The 24,653-nt window shown below is 47.4% G+C and overlaps 14 non-coding genes across 14 annotated transcripts; all 14 read right to left on the bottom strand.

Annotated features, from left to right (window-relative positions):
• Window positions 1–1,030: 1,030 nt before the first annotated feature.
• LOC111747971 (small nucleolar RNA SNORD115) lies at window positions 1,031–1,111 on the bottom strand. The gene has a single exon (XR_002783915.1). It is a non-coding gene; the product is annotated as a small nucleolar RNA SNORD115 (small nucleolar RNA).
• A 1,626-nt stretch (window positions 1,112–2,737) lies between these two features.
• Window positions 2,738–2,818, bottom strand: LOC111747979 (small nucleolar RNA SNORD115). Its single transcript, XR_002783923.1, has one exon. It is a non-coding gene; the product is annotated as a small nucleolar RNA SNORD115 (small nucleolar RNA).
• A 1,620-nt stretch (window positions 2,819–4,438) lies between these two features.
• Window positions 4,439–4,516, bottom strand: LOC135227585 (small nucleolar RNA SNORD115). Its single transcript, XR_010317749.1, has one exon. It is a non-coding gene; the product is annotated as a small nucleolar RNA SNORD115 (small nucleolar RNA).
• Window positions 4,517–6,116: 1,600 nt separating this feature from the next.
• LOC111747988 (small nucleolar RNA SNORD115) lies at window positions 6,117–6,197 on the bottom strand. Its single transcript, XR_002783931.2, has one exon. It is a non-coding gene; the product is annotated as a small nucleolar RNA SNORD115 (small nucleolar RNA).
• A 1,620-nt stretch (window positions 6,198–7,817) lies between these two features.
• Window positions 7,818–7,895, bottom strand: LOC111747960 (small nucleolar RNA SNORD115). The gene has a single exon (XR_002783904.2). It is a non-coding gene; the product is annotated as a small nucleolar RNA SNORD115 (small nucleolar RNA).
• A 1,600-nt stretch (window positions 7,896–9,495) lies between these two features.
• LOC135227436 (small nucleolar RNA SNORD115) lies at window positions 9,496–9,576 on the bottom strand. Its single transcript, XR_010317601.1, has one exon. It is a non-coding gene; the product is annotated as a small nucleolar RNA SNORD115 (small nucleolar RNA).
• A 1,620-nt stretch (window positions 9,577–11,196) lies between these two features.
• On the bottom strand, window positions 11,197–11,274 carry LOC111748007 (small nucleolar RNA SNORD115). Its single transcript, XR_002783950.2, has one exon. It is a non-coding gene; the product is annotated as a small nucleolar RNA SNORD115 (small nucleolar RNA).
• A 1,604-nt stretch (window positions 11,275–12,878) lies between these two features.
• LOC111748009 (small nucleolar RNA SNORD115) lies at window positions 12,879–12,959 on the bottom strand. Its single transcript, XR_002783952.2, has one exon. It is a non-coding gene; the product is annotated as a small nucleolar RNA SNORD115 (small nucleolar RNA).
• Window positions 12,960–14,578: 1,619 nt separating this feature from the next.
• LOC135227574 (small nucleolar RNA SNORD115) lies at window positions 14,579–14,656 on the bottom strand. Its single transcript, XR_010317737.1, has one exon. It is a non-coding gene; the product is annotated as a small nucleolar RNA SNORD115 (small nucleolar RNA).
• Window positions 14,657–16,259: 1,603 nt separating this feature from the next.
• On the bottom strand, window positions 16,260–16,340 carry LOC111747985 (small nucleolar RNA SNORD115). The gene has a single exon (XR_002783928.2). It is a non-coding gene; the product is annotated as a small nucleolar RNA SNORD115 (small nucleolar RNA).
• A 1,620-nt stretch (window positions 16,341–17,960) lies between these two features.
• LOC135227429 (small nucleolar RNA SNORD115) lies at window positions 17,961–18,038 on the bottom strand. Its single transcript, XR_010317594.1, has one exon. It is a non-coding gene; the product is annotated as a small nucleolar RNA SNORD115 (small nucleolar RNA).
• Window positions 18,039–19,642: 1,604 nt separating this feature from the next.
• On the bottom strand, window positions 19,643–19,723 carry LOC135227435 (small nucleolar RNA SNORD115). Its single transcript, XR_010317600.1, has one exon. It is a non-coding gene; the product is annotated as a small nucleolar RNA SNORD115 (small nucleolar RNA).
• Window positions 19,724–21,342: 1,619 nt separating this feature from the next.
• On the bottom strand, window positions 21,343–21,420 carry LOC135227573 (small nucleolar RNA SNORD115). The gene has a single exon (XR_010317736.1). It is a non-coding gene; the product is annotated as a small nucleolar RNA SNORD115 (small nucleolar RNA).
• Window positions 21,421–23,023: 1,603 nt separating this feature from the next.
• LOC111747978 (small nucleolar RNA SNORD115) lies at window positions 23,024–23,104 on the bottom strand. Its single transcript, XR_002783922.2, has one exon. It is a non-coding gene; the product is annotated as a small nucleolar RNA SNORD115 (small nucleolar RNA).
• Window positions 23,105–24,653: the final 1,549 nt, after the last annotated feature.

Genomic DNA, 24,653 nt, shown 5'->3' with positions numbered 1-24,653 from the left:
AAAACCTTTGGGACACAGCAAAGGCAGTGCTCAGAGGTCAATTTACAGCAATAAACTCACACATCAAAAAAGAAGAAAGGAATAAAATAAAAATGTTAGCTTTACAACTAGAACAAAGCATCAGAGGATACCTTGGCACACACAGAGCAGCATTCTTATGGAACCTCTACAGCATTCCAATGAACTCTGCAGGAACAGTCATCTTTCCACAAGTGCAAGGCAGCAGTTATACCTGCATTCACTGTCTAGAGCTCTGCCTTAACATGAGTTCCTGTGGTATGAACCTGAAACTGGTCATGACCCTCGTGTCCCTTCACACCTGGCATCGACCCTGACTTTAGATTTCTACACAGATATCTGTGCAGCCATCTGTACTTGAAAGCTGGAGCCAGGTATCAGACTAACGAAAGGCTCATCCAATCCCAAAATACATGGGAAAAGTGCCCTGCAAATCCTAAGAGTCCAGACGCAGCTGTGACACGCTTTCAATTACGGAAAGTTGACAAGTCTCCCGTAGAGCTCCGAGCCATTTCCATCCCATAAATATCTTAGGAAAACACATTTTTCTACTTGTAGATTTCTCCCAATTCCATAGGACGTACCGGACGTGGACCCAGGCTATGGAAGGTCAGTCAAACGGAAATTTTTCCAGGTTCCTCTGATTCCTAAGTATCCACCCACGCACATCACTGCCACTTTGTAAATCAGACTAAGTCAAGCAAACACCAGGGGACATGCCTCAGCTTTGTCACCAAACCCTACTGCCCTTTGGGTGGCATCCTCATTTGCATAAGTGTCAGATGGGGCCAGGGAAAATCACGTTAACTCCTCACCTTTGTCCTCGCCACGGTGATTTTCTTAGAAGCAGATCTTTCTAAATAACACAAAAAAGAGGAAGAGAGCCATGGAATCTACTTGACAAAAATCAATCACCGAGGTGTTTTTAATCACTAGGTGCAGGTAAAAGGAAACAAAATGGGGGTCCACTCAAAACAAGGTCATTAAGGTTGGCCAAATGGTGTTTCCCTCTGGGCCTCAGCGTAATCCTACTAAGCATGATTTTTATGTCATCATCTCTCCTCGAGACTAGTTGAGGTGTCATCATTGACCCGAGACATATCAATCCCCAGGAAAAATCACTGAGTGCTCAAAGTCCTTACCACAGATATCTTCCATCCACCCTGGAATCTCGCTGGATAAGAATGTTCACACATCCTCTTCCAGTTTCCGGGGAGTTGGTTTGACCCTCCTCAAACCAGGAAAACAGATATCTAACTCACAAAACCCTTGAAAATTGCAAATCAATAAGACAAAGTTCACACAAGAGAAACTCATTTCCTTTGGCTATGCTTTTTCCCAGATATTGGCAAACATAGGGATAAAATGAACACACCCATTTGCCACCCACCGGAGAGACACCTGACTAGTGACAGAAAGCGAGATTCATGCAAGATTCAGAACAAGGCATTGAGGTCTCAGGACATAGCACAAATTTTCAGGGGGACCAGGCAAAAGGAGACTTTGAAATTGATTAACCCTGACTGATGCCTTGAAGGCAGCCAAATATGCGTCCAGGGGCACTGTCCAATGTATTGGACTCCCGGGAAATGGCACGCAAGGGTCCCCAGTAACTGGGGATCTTCAAATCAGCTGGAAGGACATTTGGAAATGAATTCCTTTCAAAGAAATGTGCCAACACTTCTAGAAATTTCCACAGTCCTTCAACACTTTGATTTCACCACTGAGCCATGTAGAGACACAATCCAATCTACCTCAGGCCCGAATAATCCCTATAGAGGGAGAACATCTCCTCCTGTATATCAACCACCACAGGAACCCGTAGGGCACACAGAAAGGCAGTTCTATACAACCTCTATGAGATTCCAAAGAACTGTCAAGAAAATGATCTTTCCACATGTGGAAGGCAGCAGTTATGCCTGCATTTCCTGACTAGAGTGTTAGCCGATCGTGACTTCCTGTGGCACGTACCTGAAACTAGTCATGATGCGCGCATCGCATTTACCAAATGCCATCGAACCTGACCTTAGTTTTTTGACTCAGATATTTGTGCTGCTACCTTTTCTTGATAGCTACAGTGAGGTATCACACTACTCGATTGTTCATCCAATGCCAGGATTTGTGGGAAAGATACCCTGCAGATCCTAATCGTCCAGTCGCAACTGACACAGGCTTTCAACAATGGCAAGTATGTCCAGTTTCTGAAGCAGACCTCCTAGCCAATTCCATCCGGAAAATTCTTGAGAAAAGAACATTTGTCTAGCTGCGCATTCTTCCAATTCATAGACATAACAGGCTGAGAACCAGATTATCAAAAATTACTCAAGTGGAAATTCTTCCAGGCTCCTACGCTTCCAAAAAATCCACCCATGCATATCACCGCCACTTATTCAATCGGTCAGGTCAAGCTAAAAGCAGGGCACGCGTCTCAGCTTCTCCACAAAACCCGACTGCCTTTTGGGCTCCATTTTCACTTGTCCAAGTATCAGCAGGGACAAGGTAAAACTGCCATCATTCACTCACCTTGTGTTCTTCCTGTGGTGAATCTCTTGGAAGTAGGTCTTTCTAAGTCAGAGAAAAAGAGGAAAGGAGCCAAGGAATCAGCTTGACAAAAATCGGTCAGTGAGGAGTTTTCGATCACGTGCTGGATGTAAAAGGAATCAAAACGGGCTCCATTCTAAAGGAGATCATTAAGATTGGGGAAAAGCAGTTTCCCTCTGGGCCTCAGCGTGATCCTATTGAGCGTGATTTTAATGTCATCATTTCTCTTCCAGAGAAGTGGAGGTGTCATCATTGACCCGAGACATATCAATCCCCAGGAAAAATCACCTGAGTCCTCAAGTTCCTTGCCGCAGACATCTTCCATCCAGCCCGGAATCATGCAGGATGAGAATGTTCGCACATCCTCTTCCAGGTTCCTGGGGAGTAGCTTGACCCTCATGAAAGTGGGAAAACAGGCCTGGACCTTGCAATCCTTTTAGGAAGGACAAAGAAGTAAGCCAGACATCGGACGAGAGACATCCATGGTCTAACAGCTAAGGTTTTTCCCACATGTGCTCAAAAATATGGACAACATCAAGACACGCACTGCTAACCCATTAGGGAGACTGCTCACCCTTGACAGAAAGGCAGACATGTGCCAGATCAGGACATGGCATAGAGGCCTCAGACAGTAGTAAAAAAAACTCAGGAGGTCCCAGGGAAGGAGAAGCTTTTCATTTTGATCAGCCCTGGCCCATGTAACAAGGAAGCCAAATCTGTGTCCACAGGCACTGTCCCGTGCACGAGCACTCTCAGGAAATTACACCCAAGGGTTCCCCAAACTGGGGATCTTCAAACGAGCTGTGGGACACTCGGAAGAGTGCTTACTCCAGGAATTTGCCCAAAACTTCTCCTACGAATTTCCGGAGTTTGATTTCACCCTTGTGCCATGCAGAGACACAGACCCGGCCACCTCTTTCCCAAAGAACGGTAACACAGGGGACATATCTCCTCCTGTTTATCAACCATCAGAAGATCTCTTGGCACAAACAGAGCAGGAGTCTTATGGAAACTCTACGGGATTCCAATGAACTGTGTAGGAACAGTGATCTTTGCACTCGTGCAAGGCAGCATTTACACCTGCATTCACTGTCTACAGCTCCAAGGAAACATGACTTCCTGTGGCATGAACCTGAAACTGCTCACGACCCTCGTGTCCTCCTCACACATGGCATAGACCCTGACTTTAGATTTTCTACGCAGGTATCTGTGCAGCTACCTTCACTTGAAAGCTGGAGCCAGCTATCAGACTACGGAATCTCTCATCCAATTTCAAGATTCCTGGGAAAAGTGCCCTGCAGATCCTAAGAAGCCAGCTGAAACTGACAAACGCTTTCAATATGGCAAGTTGACCAGTCTCCCGTAGAGCTCTGAGCCATTCACCTCCCATAAATATCTTGGGAAAATACATTCTTCTCGTTGTGCATTTCTCCCAATTCCCTAGGACGTATCGGACGTGGACCCCGGCTATCGGAGACAACTCAAGCGCACATTTTTCAGGATCCTCAGATTCCTACGTATCCATCCACGCACATCACTGCCACTTAGTCAACCAGGCAAGGTCAAGCAAACACCAGGGGACATGCCTCAGCTTTGTCAACAACCTCTACTGCCTTTTGGGCTGCATCCTCACTTGTCCAAGTGTCAGATGGGGCCAGGGAAAATCACAATAATTCCCTCACCTTGTGACCTCGCCGCGGTGAGCTTCATGGAAGCAGGTCTTTCTAAATGACACAAAAAGAGGAAAAGAGCCAAGGAATCAGCCTGACAAAAATCAGCCACCCAGGTGTTTTGGATCACTTGGTGCAGGTGAAAGGAATGAAAATGGGGGTCTGCTCTAAAAGAGATCTATAAGGCCGGGGCAAAGGAGTGTCTCGCAGGGCCTCAGCATAAACCCACTGAGCACGATTTTGAGGTCATCATCTCTCTTCGAGACAGGTTATGTCATCAGTGACCCGAGCCATATCTCTCCCCAGGAAAAATCCCCTGAGACCTGAAGATGCTTACCACAAATGTCTTCCTTCCACCGAGGAATGACACTGGGTGAGAGAATTCACACATCGTCTTCCAGTTTCCAGGGGAGTTGGCTTGACCCCCATGAAAGCAGGACAACAGACATCGACCTCACTATCCCTTGGAAAAGGGCAAATCAGTAAGACAAAGATCACAGGAGAGAAGCTCATTTCCCTATGGCTATGCTTTCTCCCAGATATTCGCAAACATATGCACAAAATCGAGACACTCATTTACAACCCACTGGGGAGACTGTTGACCCTTGACACAAGGTGAGAATCGTGCCTGGATGTAGTACAAATTCTTAGGAGGAAACAGGCAAAAGGAGCCTTTGCAATCGATTAACCCTGACTGGTGTCTTGAAGGCAGCAAAATATGCGTCCAGGGGCACTGTCCAACGTATTGGACTCCCGGGAAATGGCACCCAAGAGTCCCCAGTAACTGGGTATCTTCAAATCAGCTGGAAGAACATTTGGAAATGAATTCCTTTCCAAGAATTGTGCCAACACTTCTAGAAATTTCCACAGTCCTCCAACACTTTGATTTCACCACTGAGCCATGTAGAGACACAATCCAATCTACCTCAGGCCCAAATAATCCCTATAGAGGGAGAACATCTCCTCCTCTATATCAACCACCACAGGATCCTGTGGGCCATACAGAAAAGCAGTTCTATAGAATATGAGATTCCAAAGAACTGTCAAGAAAATGATCTTTCCGCATGTGGAAGGCAGCAGTTATGCCTGCATTTCCTGACTAGAGTGTTAGCCGATCGTGACTTCCTGTGGCAAGTACCTGAAACTAGTCATGATGCGCGCATCGCGTTTACCAAATGCCATCGAACCTGACATTAGTTTTTTGACTCAGATATTTGTGCTGCTACCTTTTCTTGATAGCTACAGTGAGGTATCACACTACTCGATTGTTCATCCAATGCCAGGATTTGTGGGAAAGATACCCTGCAGATCCTAATCGTCCAGTCGCAACTGACACAGGCTTTCAACTATGGCAAGTATGTCCGGTTTCTCCAGTAGAGCTCCTAGCCATTCCCAAGCGGAAAATATATGAGAAAAGCACATTTGTCTAGCTGTGCATTCTCTCAATTCCGTAGACATTCCAGTCGGGGCACCGGATGACCAAAAATTCCTGAAGTGGAAATTCTTCCAGGTTCCTGTGCTTCCTAACTATCCACCCGTGCATATCACCGCCACTTATTCAATCGGTCAGGTCAAGCTAAAAGCAGGGCACGCGTCTCAGCTTCTCCACAAAACCCGACTGCCTTTTGGGCTCCATTTTCACTTGTCCAAGTATCAACAGGGACAAGGTAAAACTGCCATCATTCACTCACCTTGTGTTCTTCCTGTGGTGAATCTCTTGGAAGTAGGTCTTTCTAAGTCAGAGAAAAAGAGGAAAGGAGCCAAGGAATCAGCTTGACAAAAATCGGTCAGTGAGGAGTTTTGGATCACGTGCTGGACATAAAAGGAATCAAAACGGGCTCCATTCTAAAGGAGATCATTAAGATTGGGGAAAAGCAGTTTCCCTCTGGGCCTCAGCGTGATCCTATTGAGCGTGATTTTAATGTCATCATTTCTCTTCCAGAGAAGTGGAGGTGTCATCATTGACCCGAGACATATCAATCCCCAGGAAAAATCACCTGAGTCCTCAAGTTCCTTACCACAGACATCTTCCATCCAGCCCGGAATCATGCAGGATGAGAATGTTCGCACATCCTCTTCCAGGTTCCTGGGGAGTAGCTTGACCCTCACGAAAGTGGGTAAACAGGCTTGGACCTTGCAATCCTTTTAGGAAGGACAAGGAAGTAAGCCAGACATCGGACGAGAGACATCCATAGTTTAACAGCTAAGGTTTTTCCCACATGTGCTCAAAAATATGGACAACATCAAGACACGCACTGCTAACCCATTAGGGAGACTGCTCACCCTTGACAGAAAGGCAGACATGTGCCAGATCAGGACATGGCATAGAGGTCTCAGACCGTAGTAAAAAAAACTCAGGAGGTCCCAGGCAAGAAGAGGCTTTTCATTTTGATCAGCCCTGGCCCATGTAACAAGGAAGCCAAATCTGTGTCCACAGGCACTGTCCCGTGCACGAGCACTCTCAGGAAATTACACCCAAGGGTTCCCCAAACTGGGGATCTTCAAACGAGCTGTGGGACACTCGGAAGAGTGCTTACTCCAGGAATTTGCCCAAAACTTCTCCTACGAATTTCCGGAGTTTGATTTCACCCTTGTGCCATGCAGAGACACAGACCCGGCCACCTCTTTCCCAAAGAACGGTAACACAGGGGACATATCTCCTCCTGTTTATCAACCATCAGAAGATCTCTTGGCACAAACAGAGCAGGAGTCTTATGGAAACTCTACGGGATTCCAATGAACTGTGTAGGAACAGTGATCTTTGCAATTGTGCAAGGCAGCATTTACACCTGCATTCACTGTCTACAGCTCCAAGGAAACATGACTTCCTGTGACATGAACCTGAAACTGCTCACGACCCTCGTGTCCTCCTCACACATGGCATAGACCCTGACTTTAGATTTTCTACGCAGGTATCTGTGCAGCTACCTTCACTTGAAAGCTGGAGCCAGCTATCAGACTACGGAATCTCCCATCCAATTTCAAGATTCCTGGGAAAAGTGCCCTGCAGATCCTGAGAAGCCAGCTGAAACTGACAAACGCTTTCAATATGGCAAGTTGACCAGTCTCCCGTAGAGCTCTGAGCCATTCACCTCCCATAAATATCTTGGGAAAATACATTCTTCTCGTTGTGCATTTCTCCCAATTCCCTAGGACGTATCGGACGTGGACCCCGGCTATCGGAGACAACTCAAGCGCACATTTTTCAGGATCCTCAGATTCCTGAGTATCCATCCACGCACATCACTGCCACTTAGTCAACCAGGCAAGGTCAAGCAAACACCAGGGGACATGCCTCAGCTTTGTCAACAACCTCTACTGCCTTTTGGGCTGCATCCTCACTTGTCCAAGTGTCAGATGGGGCCAGGGAAAATCACGGTAATTCCCTCACCTTGTGACCTCGCCGCAGTGAGTTTCATGGAAGCACGTCTTTCTAAATGACACAAATAGAGGAAAAGAGCCAAGGAATCAGCCTGACAAAAATCAGCCACCCAGGTGTTTTGGATCACTTGGTGCAGGTGAAAGGAATGAAAATGGGGGTCTGCTCTAAAGAAGATCTATAAGGCAGGGGCAAAGGAGTGTCTCGCAGGGCCTCAGCATAAACGCACTGAGCATGATTTTTAGGTCATCATCTCTTTTCGAGACAGGTTATGTCATCAGTGACCCGAGCCATATCTCTCCCCAGGAAAAATCCCCTGAGACCTGAAGATGCTTACCACAAACGTCTTTCTTCCACTGAGGAATGACACTGGGTGAGAGAATTCACACATCGTCTTCCAGTTTCCAGGGGAGTTGGCTTGACCCCCATGAAAGCAGGACAACAGACATCGACCTCACTATCCCTTGGAAAAGGGCAAATCAGTAAGACAAAGATCACAGGAGAGAAGCTCATTTCCCTATGGCTATGCTTTCTCCCAGATATTCGCAAACATATGCACAAAATCAAGACACTCATTTACAGCCCACTGGGGAGACTGTTGACCCTTGACACAAGGTGAGAATCGTGCCTGGATGTAGTACAAATTCTTAGGAGGAAACAGGCAAAAGGAGCCTTTGCAATCGATTAACCCTGACTGGTGTCTTGAAGGCAGCAAAATATGCGTCCAGGGGCACTGTCCAACGTATTGGACTCCCGGGAAATGGCACCCAAGAGTCCCAAGTAACTGGGAATCTTCAAATCAGCTGGAAGGACATTTGGAAATGAATTCCTTTCCAAGAATTGTGCCAACACTTCTAGAAATTTCCACAGTCCTCCAACACTTTGATTTCACCACTGAGCCATGTAGAGACACAATCCAATCTACCTCAGGCCCGAATAATCCCTATAGAGGGAGAACATCTCCCCCTGTATATCAACCACCACAGGATCCTGTGGGGCATACAGAAAAGCAGTTCTATAGAATATGAGATTCCAAAGAACTGTGCAGAAAGTGCTCTTTCCGCATGTGGAAGGCAGCAGTTATGCCTGCATTTCCTGACTAGAGTGTTAGCCGATCGTGACTTCCTGTGGCACGTACCTGAAACTAGTCATGACGCGCGCATCGCGTTTACCAAATGCCGTCGAACCTGACCTTAGTTTTTTGACTCAGATGTTTGTGCTTCTACCTTTTCTTGATAGCGACAGTGAGGTATCAGACTACTCGACTGTTCATCCAATGCCAGGATTTGTGGGAAAGATACCCTGCAGATCCTAATCGTCCAGTCGCAACTGACACAGGCTTTCAACTATGGCAAGTATGTCCGGTTTCTCCAGTAGAGCTCCTAGCCATTCCCAAGCGGAAAATATATGAGAAAAGCACATTTGTCTCGCTGTGCATTCTCTCAATTCCGTAGACATACCAGGCTGGGCACCGGATGATCAAAAATTCCTCAAGTGGAAATTCTTCCAGGTTCCTGTACTTCCTAACACTCCACCCGTGCATATCACCGCCACTTATTCAATCGGTCAGGTCAAGCTAAAAGCAGGGCACGCGTCTCAGCTTCTCCACAAAACCCGACTGCCTTTTGGGCTCCATTTTCACTTGTCCAAGTATCAGCAGGGACAAGGTAAAACTGCCATCATTCACTCACCTTGTGTTCTTCCTGTGGTGAATCTCTTGGAAGTAGGTCTTTCTAAGTCAGAGAAAAAGAGGAAAGGAGCCAAGGAATCAGCTTGACAAAAATCAGTCAGTGAGGAGTTTTGGATCACGTGCTGGACGTAAAAGGAATCAAAACGGGCTCCATTCTAAGGGAGATCATTAAGATTGGGGAAAAGCAGTTTCCCTCTGGGCCTCAGCGTGATCCTATTGAGCGTGATTTTAATGTCATCATTTCACTTCCAGAGAAGTGGAGGTGTCATCATTGACCCGAGACATATCAATCCCCAGGAAAAATCACCTGAGTCCTCAAGTTCCTTACCACAGACATCTTCCATCCAGCCCGGAATCATGCAGGATGAGAATGTTCGCACTTCCTCTTCCAGGTTCCTGGGGAGTAGCTTGACCCTCACGAATGCGGGAAAACAGGCCTGGACCTTGCAATCCTTTTAGGAAGGACAAAGAAGTAAGCCAGACATCGCACGAGAGACATCCATGGTCTAACAGCTAAGGTTTTTCCCACATGTGCTCAAAAATATGGACAACATCAAGACACGCACTTCTAACCCATTAGGGAGACTGCTCACCCTTGACAGAAAGGCAGACATGTGCCAGATCAGGACATGGCATAGAGGTCTCAGACCGTAGTAAAAAAAACTCAGGAGGTCCCAGCGAAGGAGAGGCTTTTCATTTTGATCAGCCCTGGCCCATGTAACAAGGAAGCCAAATCTGTGTCCACAGGCACTGTCCCGTGCACGAGCACTCTCAGGAAATTACACCCAAGGGTTCCCCAAACTGGGGATCTTCAAACGAACTGTGGGAAACTCGGAAGAGTGCTTACTCCAGGAATATGCCCCAAACTTCTCCTTCGAATTTCCGGAGTTTGATTTCAGCCTTGTGCCATGCAGAGACACAGACCCGGCCACCTCTTTCCCAAAGAACGGTAACACAGGGAACATATCTCCTCCTGTTTATCAACCATCAGAAGATCTCTTGGCACAAACAGAGCAGGAGTCTTATGGAAACTCTACGGGATTCCAATGAACTGTGTAGGAACAGTGATCTTTGCACTCGTGCAAGGCAGCATTTACACCTGCATTCACTGTCTACAGCTCCAAGGAAACACGACTTCCTGTGGCATGAACCTGAAACTGCTCACGACCCTCGTGTCCTCCTCACACGTGGCATAGACCCTGACTTTAGATTTTCTACGCAGGTATCTGTGCAGCTACCTTCACTTGAAAGCTGGAGCCAGCTATCAGACTACGGAATCTCTCATCCAATTTCAAGATTCCTGGGAAAAGTGCCCTGCAGATCCTAAGAAGCCAGCTGAAACTGACAAACGCTTTCAATATGGCAAGTTGACAAGTCTCCCGTAGAGCTCTGAGCCATTCACCTCCCATAAATATCTTGGGAAAATACATTCTTCTCGTTGTGCATTTCTCAAAATTCCCTAGGATGTATCGGACTTGGACCCCGGCTATCGGAGACGACTCAAGCGCACATTTTTCAGGATCCTCAGATTCCTGAGTATCCATCCACGCACATCACTGCCACTTAGTCAACCAGGCAAGGTCAAGCAAACACCAGGGGACATGCCTCAGCTTTGTCAACAACCTCTACTGCCTTTTGGGCTGCATCCTTACTTGTCCAAGTGTCAGATGGGGCCAGGGAAAATCACGGTAATTCCCTCACCTTGTGACCTCGACACGGTGAGTTTCATGGAAGCAGGTCTTCCTAAATGACACAAAAAGAGGAAAAGAGCCAAGGAATCAGCCTGACAAAAATCAGCCACCCAGGTGTTTTGGATCACTTGGTGCAGGTGAAAGGAATGAAAATGGGGGTCTGCTCTAAAGAAGATCTATAAGGCAGGGGCAAAGGAGTGTCTCCCAGGGCCTCAGCATAAACCCACTGAGCATGATTTTTAGGTCATCATCTCTCTTCGAGACAGGTTATGTCATCATTGACCCGAGCCATATCTCTCCCCAGGAAAAATCCCCTGAGACCTGAAGATGCTTACCACAAATGTCTTCCTTCCACCGAGGAATGACACTGGGTGAGAGAATTCACACATCGTCTTCCAGTTTCCAGGGGAGTTGGCTTGACCCCCATGAAAGCAGGACAACAGACATCGACCTCACTATCCCTTGGAAAAGGGCAAATCGGTAAGACAAAGATCACAGGAGAGAAGCTCACTTCCCTATGGCTATGCTTTCTCCCAGATAGTCGCAAACATATGCACAAAATCAAGACACCCATTTAGAACCCACTGCGGAGACTGCTGACCCTTGACACAAGGTGAGACTCGTGCCTGGATGTAGTACAAATTCTTAGGAGCACGCAGGCAAAAGGAGCCTTTGCAATTGATTAACCCCGACTGATGTGTTGAAGGCAGCCAAATATGCGTCCAGGGGCACTGTCCAACGTATTGGACTCTTGGGAAATGGCACCCAAGAGTCCCCAGTAACTGGGGATCTTCAAATCAGCTGGAAGGACCTTTGGAAATGAGTTCCTTTCCAAGAATTGTGCCAACACTTCTAGAAATTTCCACAGTCCTTCAACACTTTGATTTCACCACTGAGCCGTGTAGAGACACAATCCAATCTACCTCAGGCCCGAATAATCCCTATAGAGGGAGAACATCTCCTCCTGTATATCAACCACCACAGGATCCTGTGGGGCATACAGAAAAGCAGTTCTACAGAATCTCTATGAGATTCCAAAGAACTGTCAAGAAAATGATCTTTCCGCATGTGGAAGGCAGCAGTTATGCCTGCATTTCCTGACAAGAGTGTTAGCCGATCGTGACTTCCTGTGGCACGTACCTGAAACTAGTCATGACGCGCGCATCACGTTTACCAAGTGCCATCGAACCTGACATTAGTTTTTTGACTCAGATATTTGTGCTGTTACCTTTTCTTGATAGCGACAGTGAGGTATCAGACTACTCGACTGTTCATCCAATGCCAGGATTTGTGGGAAAGATACCCTGCAGATCCTAATCGTCCAGTCGCAACTGACACAGGCTTTCAACTATGGCAAGTATGTCCGGTTTCTCCAGTAGAGCTCCTAGCCATTCCCAAGCGGAAAATATATGAGAAAAGCACATTTGTCTAGCTGTGCATTCTCTCAATTCCGTAGACATACCAGGCTGGGCACCGGATGATCAAAAATTCCTCAAGTGGAAATTCTTCCAGGTTCCTGTGCTTCCTAGCACTCCACCCGTGCATATCACCGCCACTTATTGAATCGGTCAGGTCAAGCTAAAAGCAGGGCACGCGTCTCAGCTTCTCCACAAAACCCGACTGCCTTTTGGGCTCCATTTTCACTTGTCCAAGTATCAGCAGGGACAAGGTAAAACTGCCATCATTCACTCACCTTGTGTTCTTCCTGTGGTGAATCTCTTGGGAGTAGGTCTTTCTAAGTCAGAGAAAAAGAGGAAAGGAGCCAAGGAATCAGCTTGACAAAAATCGGTCAGTGAGGAGTTTAGGATCACGTGCTGGACGTAAAAGGAATCAAAACGGGCTCCATTCTAAGGGAGATCATTAAGATTGGGGAAAAGCAGTTTCCCTCTGGGCCTCAGCGTGATCCTATTGAGCGTGATTTTAATGTCATCATTTCACTTCCAGAGAAGTGGAGGTGTCATCATTGACCCGAGACATATCAATCCCCAGGAAAAATCACCTGAGTCCTCAAGTTCCTTACCACAGACATCTTCCATCCAGCCCGGAATCATGCAGGATGAGAATGTTCGCACATCCTCTTCCAGGTTCCTGGGGAGTAGCTTGACCCTCATGAAAGCGGGAAAACAGGCCTGGACCTTGCAATCCTTTTAGGAAGGACAAAGAAGTAAGCCAGACATCGCACGAGAGACATCCATGGTCTAACAGCTAAGGTTTTTCCCACATGTACTCAAAAATATGGACAACATCAAGACACGCACTTCTAACCCATTAGGGAGACTGCTCACCCTTGACAGAAAGGCAGACATGTGCCAGATCAGGACATGACAGAGAGGTCTCAGACCGTAGTAAAAAAAACTGAGGAGGTCCCAGGCAAGGAGAGGCTTTTCATTTTGATCAGCCCTGGCCCATGTAACAAGGAAGCCAAATCTGTGTCCACAGGCACTGTCCCGTGCACGAGCACTCTCAGGAAATTACACCCAAGGGTTCCCCAAACTGGGGATCTTCAAACGAGCTGTGGGACACTCAGAAGAGTGCTTACTCCAAGAATTTGCCCCAAACTTCTCCTACCAATTTCCGGAGTTTGATTTCACCCTTGTGCCATGCAGAGACACAGACCCGGCCACCTCTTTCCCAAAGAACGGTAACACAGGGAACATATCTCCTCCTGTTTATCAACCATCAGAAGATCTCTTGGCACAAACAGAGCAGGAGTCTTATGGAAACTCTACGGGATTCCAATGAACTGTGTAGGAACAGTGATCTTTGCACCCGTGCAAGGCAGCATTTACACCTGCATTCACTGTCTACAGCTCCAAGGAAACACGACTTCCTGTGGCATGAACCTGAAACTGCTCACGACCCTCGTGTCCTCCTCACACGTGGCATAGACCCTGACTTTAGATTTTCTACGCAGGTATCTGTGCAGCTACCTTCACTTGAAAGCTGGAGCCAGCTATCAGACTACGGAATCTCTCATCCAATTTCAAGATTCCTGGGAAAAGTGCCCTGCAGATCCTAAGAAGCCAGCTGAAACTGACAAACGCTTTCAATATGGCAAGTTGACCAGTCTCCCGTAGAGCTCTGAGCCATTCACCTCCCATAAATATCTTGGGAAAATACATTCTTCTCGTTGTGCATTTCTCCCAATTCCCTAGGACGTATCGGACTTGGACCCCGGCTATGGGAGACGACTCAAGCGCACATTTTTCAGGATCCTCAGATTCCTAAGTATCCACCCACGCACATCACTGCCACTTAGTCAACCAGGCAAGGTCAAGCAAACACCAGGGGACATGCCTCAGCTTTGTCAACAACCTCTACAGCCTTTCGGGCTGCATCCTCACTTGTCCAAGTGTCAGATGGGGCCAGGGAAAATCACGGTAATTCCCTCACCTTGTGACCTCGACACGGTGAGTTTCATGGAAGCAGGTCTTCCTAAATGACACAAAAAGAGGAAAAGAGCCAAGGAATCAGCCTGAAAAAATCAGCCACCCAGGTGTTTTGGATCACTTGGTGCAGGTGAAAGGAATGAAAATGGGGGTCTGCTCTAAAGAAGATCTATAAGGCCGGGGCAAAGGAGTGTCTCGCAGGGCCTCAGCATAAACCCACTGAGCACGATTTTGAGGTCATCATCTCTCTTCGAGACAGGTTATGTCATCATTGACCCGAGCCATATCTCTCCCCAGGAAAAATCCCCTGAGACCTGAAGATGCTTACCACAAATGTCTTCCTTCCACCGAGGAATGACACTGGGTGAGAGAATTCACACATCGTCTTCCAGTTTCCAGGGGAGTTGGCTTGACCCCCATGAAAGCAGGACAACAGACATCGACCTCACTATCCCTTGGAAAAGGGCAAATCGGTAAGACAAAGATCACAGGAGAGAAGCTCACTTCCCTATGGCTATGCTTTCTCCCAGATAGTCGCAAACATATGCACAAAATCAAGACACCCATTTACAACCCACTGGGGAGACTGCTGACCCTTGACACAAGGTGAGACTCGTGCCTGGATGTAGTACAAATTCTTAGGAGCACGCAGGCAACAGGAGCCTTTGCAATTGATTAACCCCGACTGATGTGTTGAAGGCAGCCAAATATGCGTCCAGGGGCACTGTCCAACGTGTTGGACTCTCGGGAAACGGCACCCAAGAGTCCCCAGTAACTGGGGATCTTCAAATCAGCTGGAAGGACCTTTGGAAATGAGTTCCTTTCCAAGAATTGTGCCAACACTTCTAGAAATTTCCACAGTCCTTCAACACTTTGATTTCACCACTGAGCCGTGTAGAGACACAATCCAATCTACCTCAGGCCCGAATAATCCCTGTAGAGGGAGAACATCTCCACCTGTATATCAACCACCACAGGATCCTGTGGGGCATACAGAAAAGCAGTTCTACAGAATCTCTATGAGATTCCAAAGAACTGTCAAGAAAATGATCTTTCCGCATGTGGAAGGCAGCAGTTATGCCTGCATTTCCTGACTAGAGTGTTAGCCGATCATGACTTCCTGTGGCACGTACCTGAAACTAGTCATGACGCGCGCATCGCGTTTACCAAATGCCATCGAACCTGACCTTAGTTTTTTGACTCAGATATTTGTGCTGCTACCTTTTCTTGATAGCGACAGTGAGGTATCAGACTACTCGATTGTTCATCCAATGCCAGGATTTGTGGGAAAGATACCCGGCAGATCCTAATCGTCCAGTCGCAACTGACACAGGCTTTCAACTATGGCAAGTATGTCCGGTTTCTCCAGTAGAGCTCCTAGCCATTCCCAAGCGGAAAATATATGAGAAAAGCACATTTGTCTCGCTGTGCATTCTCTCAATTCCGTAGACATACCAGGCTGGGCACCGGATGATCAGAAATTCCTCAAGTGGAAATTCTTCCAGGTTCCTGTGCTTCCTAACTATCCACCCGTGCATATCACCGCCACTTATTCAATCGGTCAGGTCAAGCTAAAAGCAGGGTACGCGTCTCAGCTTCTCCACAAAACCCGACTGCCTTTTGGGCTCCATTTTCACTTGACCAAGTATCAGCAGGGACAAGGTAAAACTGCCGTCATTCACTCACCTTGTGTTCTTCCTGTGGTGAATCTCTTGGAAGTAGGTCTTTCTAAGTCAGAGAAAAAGAGGAAAGGAGCCAAGGAATCAGCTTGACAAAAATTGGTCAGTGAGGAGTTTAGGATCACGTGCTGGACGTAAAAGGAATCAAAACGGGCTCCATTCTAAAGGAGATCATTAAGATTGGGAAAAGCAGTTTCCCTCTGGGCCTCAGCGTGATCCTATTGAGCGTGATTTTAATGTCATCATTTCTCTTCCAGAGAAGTGGAGGTGTCATCATTGACCCGAGACATATCAATCCCCAGGAAAAATCACCTGAGTCCTCAAGTTCCTTACCACAGACATCTTCCATCCAGCCCGGAATCATGCAGGATGAGAATGTTCGCACATCCTCTTCCAGGTTCCTGGGGAGTAGCTTGACCCTCATGAAAGCGGGAAAACAGGCCTGGACCTTGCAATCCTTTTAGGAAGGACAAAGAAGTAAGCCAGACATCGGACGAGAGACATCCATGGTCTAACAGCTAAGGTTTTTCCCACATGTGCTCAAAAATATGGACAACATCAAGACACGCACTTCTAACCCATTAGGGAGACTGCTCACCCTTGACAGAAAGGCAGACATGTGCCAGATCAGGACATGGCATAGAGGCCTCAGACAGTAGTAAAAAAAACTCAGGAGGTCCCAGGGAAGGAGAAGCTTTTCGTTTTGATCAGCCCTGGCCCATGTAACAAGGAAGCCAAATCTGTGTCCACAGGCACTGTCCTGTGCACGAGCACTCTCAGCAAATTACACGCAAGGGTTCCCCAAACTGGGGATCTTCAAACGAGCTGTGGAACACTCAGAAGAGTGCTTACTCCAAGAATTTGCCCCAAACTTCTCCTACCAATTTCCGGAGTTTGATTTCACCCTTGTGCCATGCAGAGACACAGACCCGGCCACCTCTTTCCCAAAGAACGGTAACTCAGGGAACATATCTCCTCCTGTTTATCAACCATCAGAAGATCTCTTGGCACAAACAGAGCAGGAGTCTTATGGAAACTCTACGGGATTCCAACGAACTGTGTAGGAACAGTGATCTTTGCACTCGTGCAAGGCAGCATTTACACCTGCATTCACTGTCTACAGCTCCAAGGAAACACGACTTCCTGTGGCATGAACCTGAAACTGCTCACGACCCTCGTGTCCTCCTCACACGTGGCATAGACCCTGACTTTAGATTTTCTACGCAGGTATCTGTGCAGCTACCTTCACTTGAAAGCTGGAGCCAGCTATCAGACTACGGAATCTCTCATCCAATTTCAAGATTCCTGGGAAAAGTGCCCTGCAGATCCTAAGAAGCCAGCTGAAACTGACAAACGCTTTCAATATGGCAAGTTGACCAGTCTCCCGTAGAGCTCTGAGCCATTCACCTCCCATAAATATCTTGGGAAAATACATTCTTCTCGTTGTGCATTTCTCAAAATTCCCTAGGATGTATCGGACTTGGACCCCGGCTATCGGAGACGACTCAAGCGCACATTTTTCAGGATCCTCAGATTCCTGAGTATCCATCCACGCACATCACTGCCACTTAGTCAACCAGGCAAGGTCAAGCAAACACCAGGGGACATGCCTCAGCTTTGTCAACAACCTCTACTGCCTTTTGGGCTGCATCCTCACTTGTCCAAGTGTCAGATGGGGCCAGGGAAAATCACGGTAATTCCCTCACCTTGTGACCTCGCCACGGTGAGTTTCATGGAAGCAGGTCTTTCTAAATGACACAAAAAGAGGAAAAGAGCCAAGGAATCAGCCTGGCAAAAATCAGCCACCCAGGTGTTTTGGATCACTTGGTGCAGGTGAAAGGAATGAAAATGGGGGTCTGCTCTAAAGAAGATCTATAAGGCCGGGGCAAAGGAGTGTCTCGCAGGGCCTCAGCATAAACCCACTGAGCATGATTTTTAGGTCATCATCTCTCTTCGAGACAGGTTATGTCATCATTGACCCGAGCCATATCTCTCCCCAGGAAAAATCCCCTGAGACCTGAAGATGCTTACCACAAATGTCTTCCTTCCACCGAGGAATGACACTGGGTGAGAGAATTCACACATCGTCTTCCAGTTTCCAGGGGAGTTGGCTTGACCCCCATGAAAGCAGGACAACAGACATCGACCTCACTATCCCTTGGAAAAGGGCAAATCGGTAAGACAAAGATCACAGGAGAGAAGCTCACTTCCCTATGGCTATGCTTTCTCCCAGATAGTCGCAAACATATGCACAAAATCAAGACACCCATTTAGAACCCACTGCGGAGACTGCTGACCCTTGACACAAGGTGAGACTCGTGCCTGGATGTAGTACAAATTCTTAGGAGCACGCAGGCAAAAGGAGCCTTTGCAATTGATTAACCCCGACTGATGTGTTGAAGGCAGCCAAATATGCGTCCAGGGGCACTGTCCAACGTATTGGACTCTTGGGAAATGGCACCCAAGAGTCCCCAGTAACTGGGGATCTTCAAATCAGCTGGAAGGACCTTTGGAAATGAGTTCCTTTCCAAGAATTGTGCCAACACTTCTAGAAATTTCCACAGTCCTTCAACACTTTGATTTCACCACTGAGCCGTGTAGAGACACAATCCAATCTACCTCAGGCCCGAATAATCCCTATAGAGGGAGAACATCTCCTCCTGTATATCAACCACCACAGGATCCTGTGGGGCATACAGAAAAGCAGTTCTACAGAATCTCTATGAGATTCCAAAGAACTGTCAAGAAAATGATCTTTCCGCATGTGGAAGGCAGCAGTTATGCCTGCATTTCCTGACAAGAGTGTTAGCCGATCGTGACTTCCTGTGGCACGTACCTGAAACTAGTCATGACGTGCGCATCACGTTTACCAAGTGCCATCGAACCTGACATTAGTTTTTTGACTCAGATATTTGTGCTGTTACCTTTTCTTGATAGCGACAGTGAGGTATCAGACTACTCGACTGTTCATCCAATGCCAGGATTTGTGGGAAAGATACCCTGCAGATCCTAATCGTCCAGTCGCAACTGACACAGGCTTTCAACTATGGCAAGTATGTCCGGTTTCTCCAGTAGAGCTCCTAGCCATTCCCAAGCGGAAAATATATGAGAAAAGCACATTTGTCTAGCTGTGCATTCTCTCAATTCCGTAGACATACCAGGCTGGGCACCGGATGATCAAAAATTCCTCAAGTGGAAATTCTTCCAGGTTCCTGTGCTTCCTAGCACTCCACCCGTGCATATCACCGCCACTTATTGAATCGGTCAGGTCAAGCTAAAAGCAGGGGACGCGTCTCAGCTTCTCCACAAAACCCGACTGCCTTTTGGGCTCCATTTTCACTTGTCCAAGTATCAGCAGGGACAAGGTAAAACTGCCATCATTCACTCACCTTGTGTTCTTCCTGTGGTGAATCTCTTGGGAGTAGGTCTTTCTAAGTCAGAGAAAAAGAGGAAAGGAGCCAAGGAATCAGCTTGACAAAAATCGGTCAGTGAGGAGTTTTGGATCACGTGCTGGACGTAAAAGGAATCAAAACGGGCTCCATTCTAAGGGAGATCATTAAGATTGGGGAAAAGCAGTTTCCCTCTGGGCCTCAGCGTGATCCTATTGAGCGTGATTTTAATGTCATCATTTCACTTCCAGAGAAGTGGAGGTGTCATCATTGACCCGAGACATATCAATCCCCAGGAAAAATCACCTGAGTCCTCAAGTTCCTTACCACAGACATCTTCCATCCAGCCCGGAATCATGCAGGATGAGAATGTTCGCACATCCTCTTCCAGGTTCCTGGGGAGTAGCTTGACCCTCATGAAAGCGGGAAAACAGGCCTGGACCTTGCAATCCTTTTAGGAAGGACAAAGAAGTAAGCCAGACATCGCACGAGAGACATCCATGGTCTAACAGCTAAGGTTTTTCCCACATGTACTCAAAAATATGGACAACATCAAGACACGCACTTCTAACCCATTAGGGAGACTGCTCACCCTTGACAGAAAGGCAGACATGTGCCAGATCAGGACATGACATAGAGGTCTCAGACCGTAGTAAAAAAAACTGAGGAGGTCCCAGGCAAGGAGAGGCTTTTCATTTTGATCAGCCCTGGCCCATGTAACAAGGAAGCCAAATCTGTGTCCACAGGCACTGTCCCGTGCACGAGCACTCTCAGGAAATTACACCCAAGGGTTCCCCAAACTGGGGATCTTCAAACGAGCTGTGGGACACTCAGAAGAGTGCTTACTCCAAGAATTTGCCCCAAACTTCTCCTACCAATTTCCGGAGTTTGATTTCACCCTTGTGCCATGCAGAGACACAGACCCGGCCACCTCTTTCCCAAAGAACGGTAACACAGGGAACATATCTCCTCCTGTTTATCAACCATCAGAAGATCTCTTGGCACAAACAGAGCAGGAGTCTTATGGAAACTCTACGGGATTCCAATGAACTGTGTAGGAACAGTGATCTTTGCACCCGTGCAAGGCAGCATTTACACCTGCATTCACTGTCTACAGCTCCAAGGAAACACGACTTCCTGTGGCATGAACCTGAAACTGCTCACGACCCTCGTGTCCTCCTCACACGTGGCATAGACCCTGACTTTAGATTTTCTACGCAGGTATCTGTGCAGCTACCTTCACTTGAAAGCTGGAGCCAGCTATCAGACTACGGAATCTCTCATCCAATTTCAAGATTCCTGGGAAAAGTGCCCTGCAGATCCTAAGAAGCCAGCTGAAACTGACAAACGCTTTCAATATGGCAAGTTGACCAGTCTCCCGTAGAGCTCTGAGCCATTCACCTCCCATAAATATCTTGGGAAAATACATTCTTCTCGTTGTGCATTTCTCCCAATTCCCTAGGACGTATCGGACTTGGACCCCGGCTATGGGAGACGACTCAAGCGCACATTTTTCAGGATCCTCAGATTCCTAAGTATCCACCCACGCACATCACTGCCACTTAGTCAACCAGGCAAGGTCAAGCAAACACCAGGGGACATGCCTCAGCTTTGTCAACAACCTCTACAGCCTTTCGGGCTGCATCCTCACTTGTCCAAGTGTCAGATGGGGCCAGGGAAAATCACGGTAATTCCCTCACCTTGTGACCTCGACACGGTGAGTTTCATGGAAGCAGGTCTTCCTAAATGACACAAAAAGAGGAAAAGAGCCAAGGAATCAGCCTGAAAAAATCAGCCACCCAGGTGTTTTGGATCACTTGGTGCAGGTGAAAGGAATGAAAATGGGGGTCTGCTCTAAAGAAGATCTATAAGGCCGGGGCAAAGGAGTGTCTCGCAGGGCCTCAGCATAAACCCACTGAGCACGATTTTGAGGTCATCATCTCTCTTCGAGACAGGTTATGTCATCATTGACCCGAGCCATATCTCTCCCCAGGAAAAATCCCCTGAGACCTGAAGATGCTTACCACAAATGTCTTCCTTCCACCGAGGAATGACACTGGGTGAGAGAATTCACACATCGTCTTCCAGTTTCCAGGGGAGTTGGCTTGACCCCCATGAAAGCAGGACAACAGACATCGACCTCACTATCCCTTGGAAAAGGGCAAATCGGTAAGACAAAGATCACAGGAGAGAAGCTCACTTCCCTATGGCTATGCTTTCTCCCAGATAGTCGCAAACATATGCACAAAATCAAGACACCCATTTACAACCCACTGGGGAGACTGCTGACCCTTGACACAAGGTGAGACTCGTGCCTGGATGTAGTACAAATTCTTAGGAGCACGCAGGCAACAGGAGCCTTTGCAATTGATTAACCCCGACTGATGTGTTGAAGGCAGCCAAATATGCGTCCAGGGGCACTGTCCAACGTGTTGGACTCTCGGGAAACGGCACCCAAGAGTCCCCAGTAACTGGGGATCTTCAAATCAGCTGGAAGGACCTTTGGAAATGAGTTCCTTTCCAAGAATTGTGCCAACACTTCTAGAAATTTCCACAGTCCTTCAACACTTTGATTTCACCACTGAGCCGTGTAGAGACACAATCCAATCTACCTCAGGCCCGAATAATCCCTGTAGAGGGAGAACATCTCCACCTGTATATCAACCACCACAGGATCCTGTGGGGCATACAGAAAAGCAGTTCTACAGAATCTCTATGAGATTCCAAAGAACTGTCAAGAAAATGATCTTTCCGCATGTGGAAGGCAGCAGTTATGCCTGCATTTCCTGACTAGAGTGTTAGCCGATCATGACTTCCTGTGGCACGTACCTGAAACTAGTCATGACGGGCGCATCGCGTTTACCAAATGCCATCGAACCTGACCTTAGTTTTTTGACTCAGATATTTGTGCTGCTACCTTTTCTTGATAGCTACAGTGAGGTATCAGACTACTCGATTGTTCATCCAATGCCAGGATTTGTGGGAAAGATACCCGGCAGATCCTAATCGTCCAGTCGCAACTGACACAGGCTTTCAACTATGGCAAGTATGTCCGGTTTCTCCAGTAGAGCTCCTAGCCATTCCCAAGCGGAAAATATATGAGAAAAGCACATTTGTCTCGCTGTGCATTCTCTCAATTCCGTAGACATACCAGGCTGGGCACCGGATGATCAGAAATTCCTCAAGTGGAAATTCTTCCAGGTTCCTGTGCTTCCTAACTATCCACCCGTGCATATCACCGCCACTTATTCAATCGGTCAGGTCAAGCTAAAAGCAGGGTACGCGTCTCAGCTTCTCCACAAAACCCGACTGCCTTTTGGGCTCCATTTTCACTTGACCAAGTATCAGCAGGGACAAGGTAAAACTGCCGTCATTCACTCACCTTGTGTTCTTCCTGTGGTGAATCTCTTGGAAGTAGGTCTTTCTAAGTCAGAGAAAAAGAGGAAAGGAGCCAAGGAATCAGCTTGACAAAAATTGGTCAGTGAGGAGTTTAGGATCACGTGCTGGACGTAAAAGGAATCAAAACGGGCTCCATTCTAAAGGAGATCATTAAGATTGGGAAAAGCAGTTTCCCTCTGGGCCTCAGCGTGATCCTATTGAGCGTGATTTTAATGTCATCATTTCACTTCCAGAGAAGTGGAGGTGTCATCATTGACCCGAGACATATCAATCCCCAGGAAAAATCACCTGAGTCCTCAAGTTCCTTACCACAGACATCTTCCATCCAGCCCGGAATCATGCAGGATGAGAATGTTCGCACTTCCTCTTCCAGGTTCCTGGGGAGTAGCTTGACCCTCACGAAAGCGGGAAAACAGGCCTGGACCTTGCAATCCTTTTAGGAAGGACAAAGAAGTAAGCCAGACATCGCACGAGAGACATCCATGGTCTAACAGCTAAGGTTTTTCCCACATGTACTCAAAAATATGGACAACATCAAGACACGCACTTCTAACCCATTAGGGAGAATGCTCACCCTTGACAGAAAGGCAGACATGTGCCAGATCAGGACATGGCATAGAGGTCTCAGACCGTAGTAAAAAAAACTCAGGAGGTCCCAGGGAAGGAGAGGCTTTTCATTTTGATCAGCCCTGGCCCATGTAACAAGGAAGCCAAATCTGTGTCCACAGGCACTGTCCCGTGCAAGAGCACTCTCAGGAAATTACACCCAAGGGTTCCCCAAACTGGGGATCTTCAAACGAACTGTGGGAAACTCGGAAGAGTGCTTACTCCAGGAATATGCCCCAAACTTCTCCTTCGAATTTCCGGAGTTTGATTTCACCCTTGTGCCATGCAGAGACACAGACCCGGCCACCTCTTTCCCAAAGAACGGTAACACAGGGAACATATCTCCTCCTGTTTATCAACCATCAGAAGATCTCTTGGCACAAACAGAGCAGGAGTCTTATGGAAACTCTACGGGATTCCAATGAACTGTGTAGGAACAGTGATCTTTGCACCCGTGCAAGGCAGCATTTACACCTGCATTCACTGTCTACAGCTCCAAGGAAACACGACTTCCTGTGGCATGAACCTGAAACTGCTCACGACCCTCGTGTCCTCCTCACACGTGGCATAGACCCTGACTTTAGATTTTCTACGCAGGTATCTGTGCAGCTACCTTCACTTGAAAGCTGGAGCCAGCTATCAGACTACGGAATCTCTCATCCAATTTCAAGATTCCTGGGAAAAGTGCCCTGCAGATCCTAAGAAGCCAGCTGAAACTGACAAACGCTTTCAATATGGCAAGTTGACCAGTCTCCCGTAGAGCTCTGAGCCATTCACCTCCCATAAATATCTTGGGAAAATACATTCTTCTCGTTGTGCATTTCTCAAAATTCCCTAGGACGTATCGGACTTGGACCCCGGCTATCGGAGACGACTCAAGCGCACATTTTTCAGGATCCTCAGATTCCTAAGTATCCATCCACGCACATCACTGCCACTTAGTCAACCAGGCAAGGTCAAGCAAACACCAGGGGACATGCCTCAGCTTTGTCAACAACCTCTACTGCCTTTTGGGCTGCATCCTCACTTGTCCAAGTGTCAGATGGGGCCAGGGAAAATCACGGTAATTCCCTCACCTTGTGACCTCGCCACGGTGAGTTTCATGGAAGCAGGTCTTTCTAAATGACACAAAAAGAGGAAAAGAGCCAAGGAATCAGCCTGACAAAAATCAGCCACCCAGGTGTTTTGGATCACTTGGTGCA

The sequence above is a fragment of the Loxodonta africana genome, chromosome 13 (genome assembly GCF_030014295.1).
Source record: "Loxodonta africana isolate mLoxAfr1 chromosome 13, mLoxAfr1.hap2, whole genome shotgun sequence".
Classification (NCBI taxonomy): Eukaryota; Metazoa; Chordata; class Mammalia; order Proboscidea; family Elephantidae; genus Loxodonta; species Loxodonta africana.
Note: the sequence above shows the minus strand (reverse complement) of the source record. Positions and strands in the feature narration are given on the sequence as shown.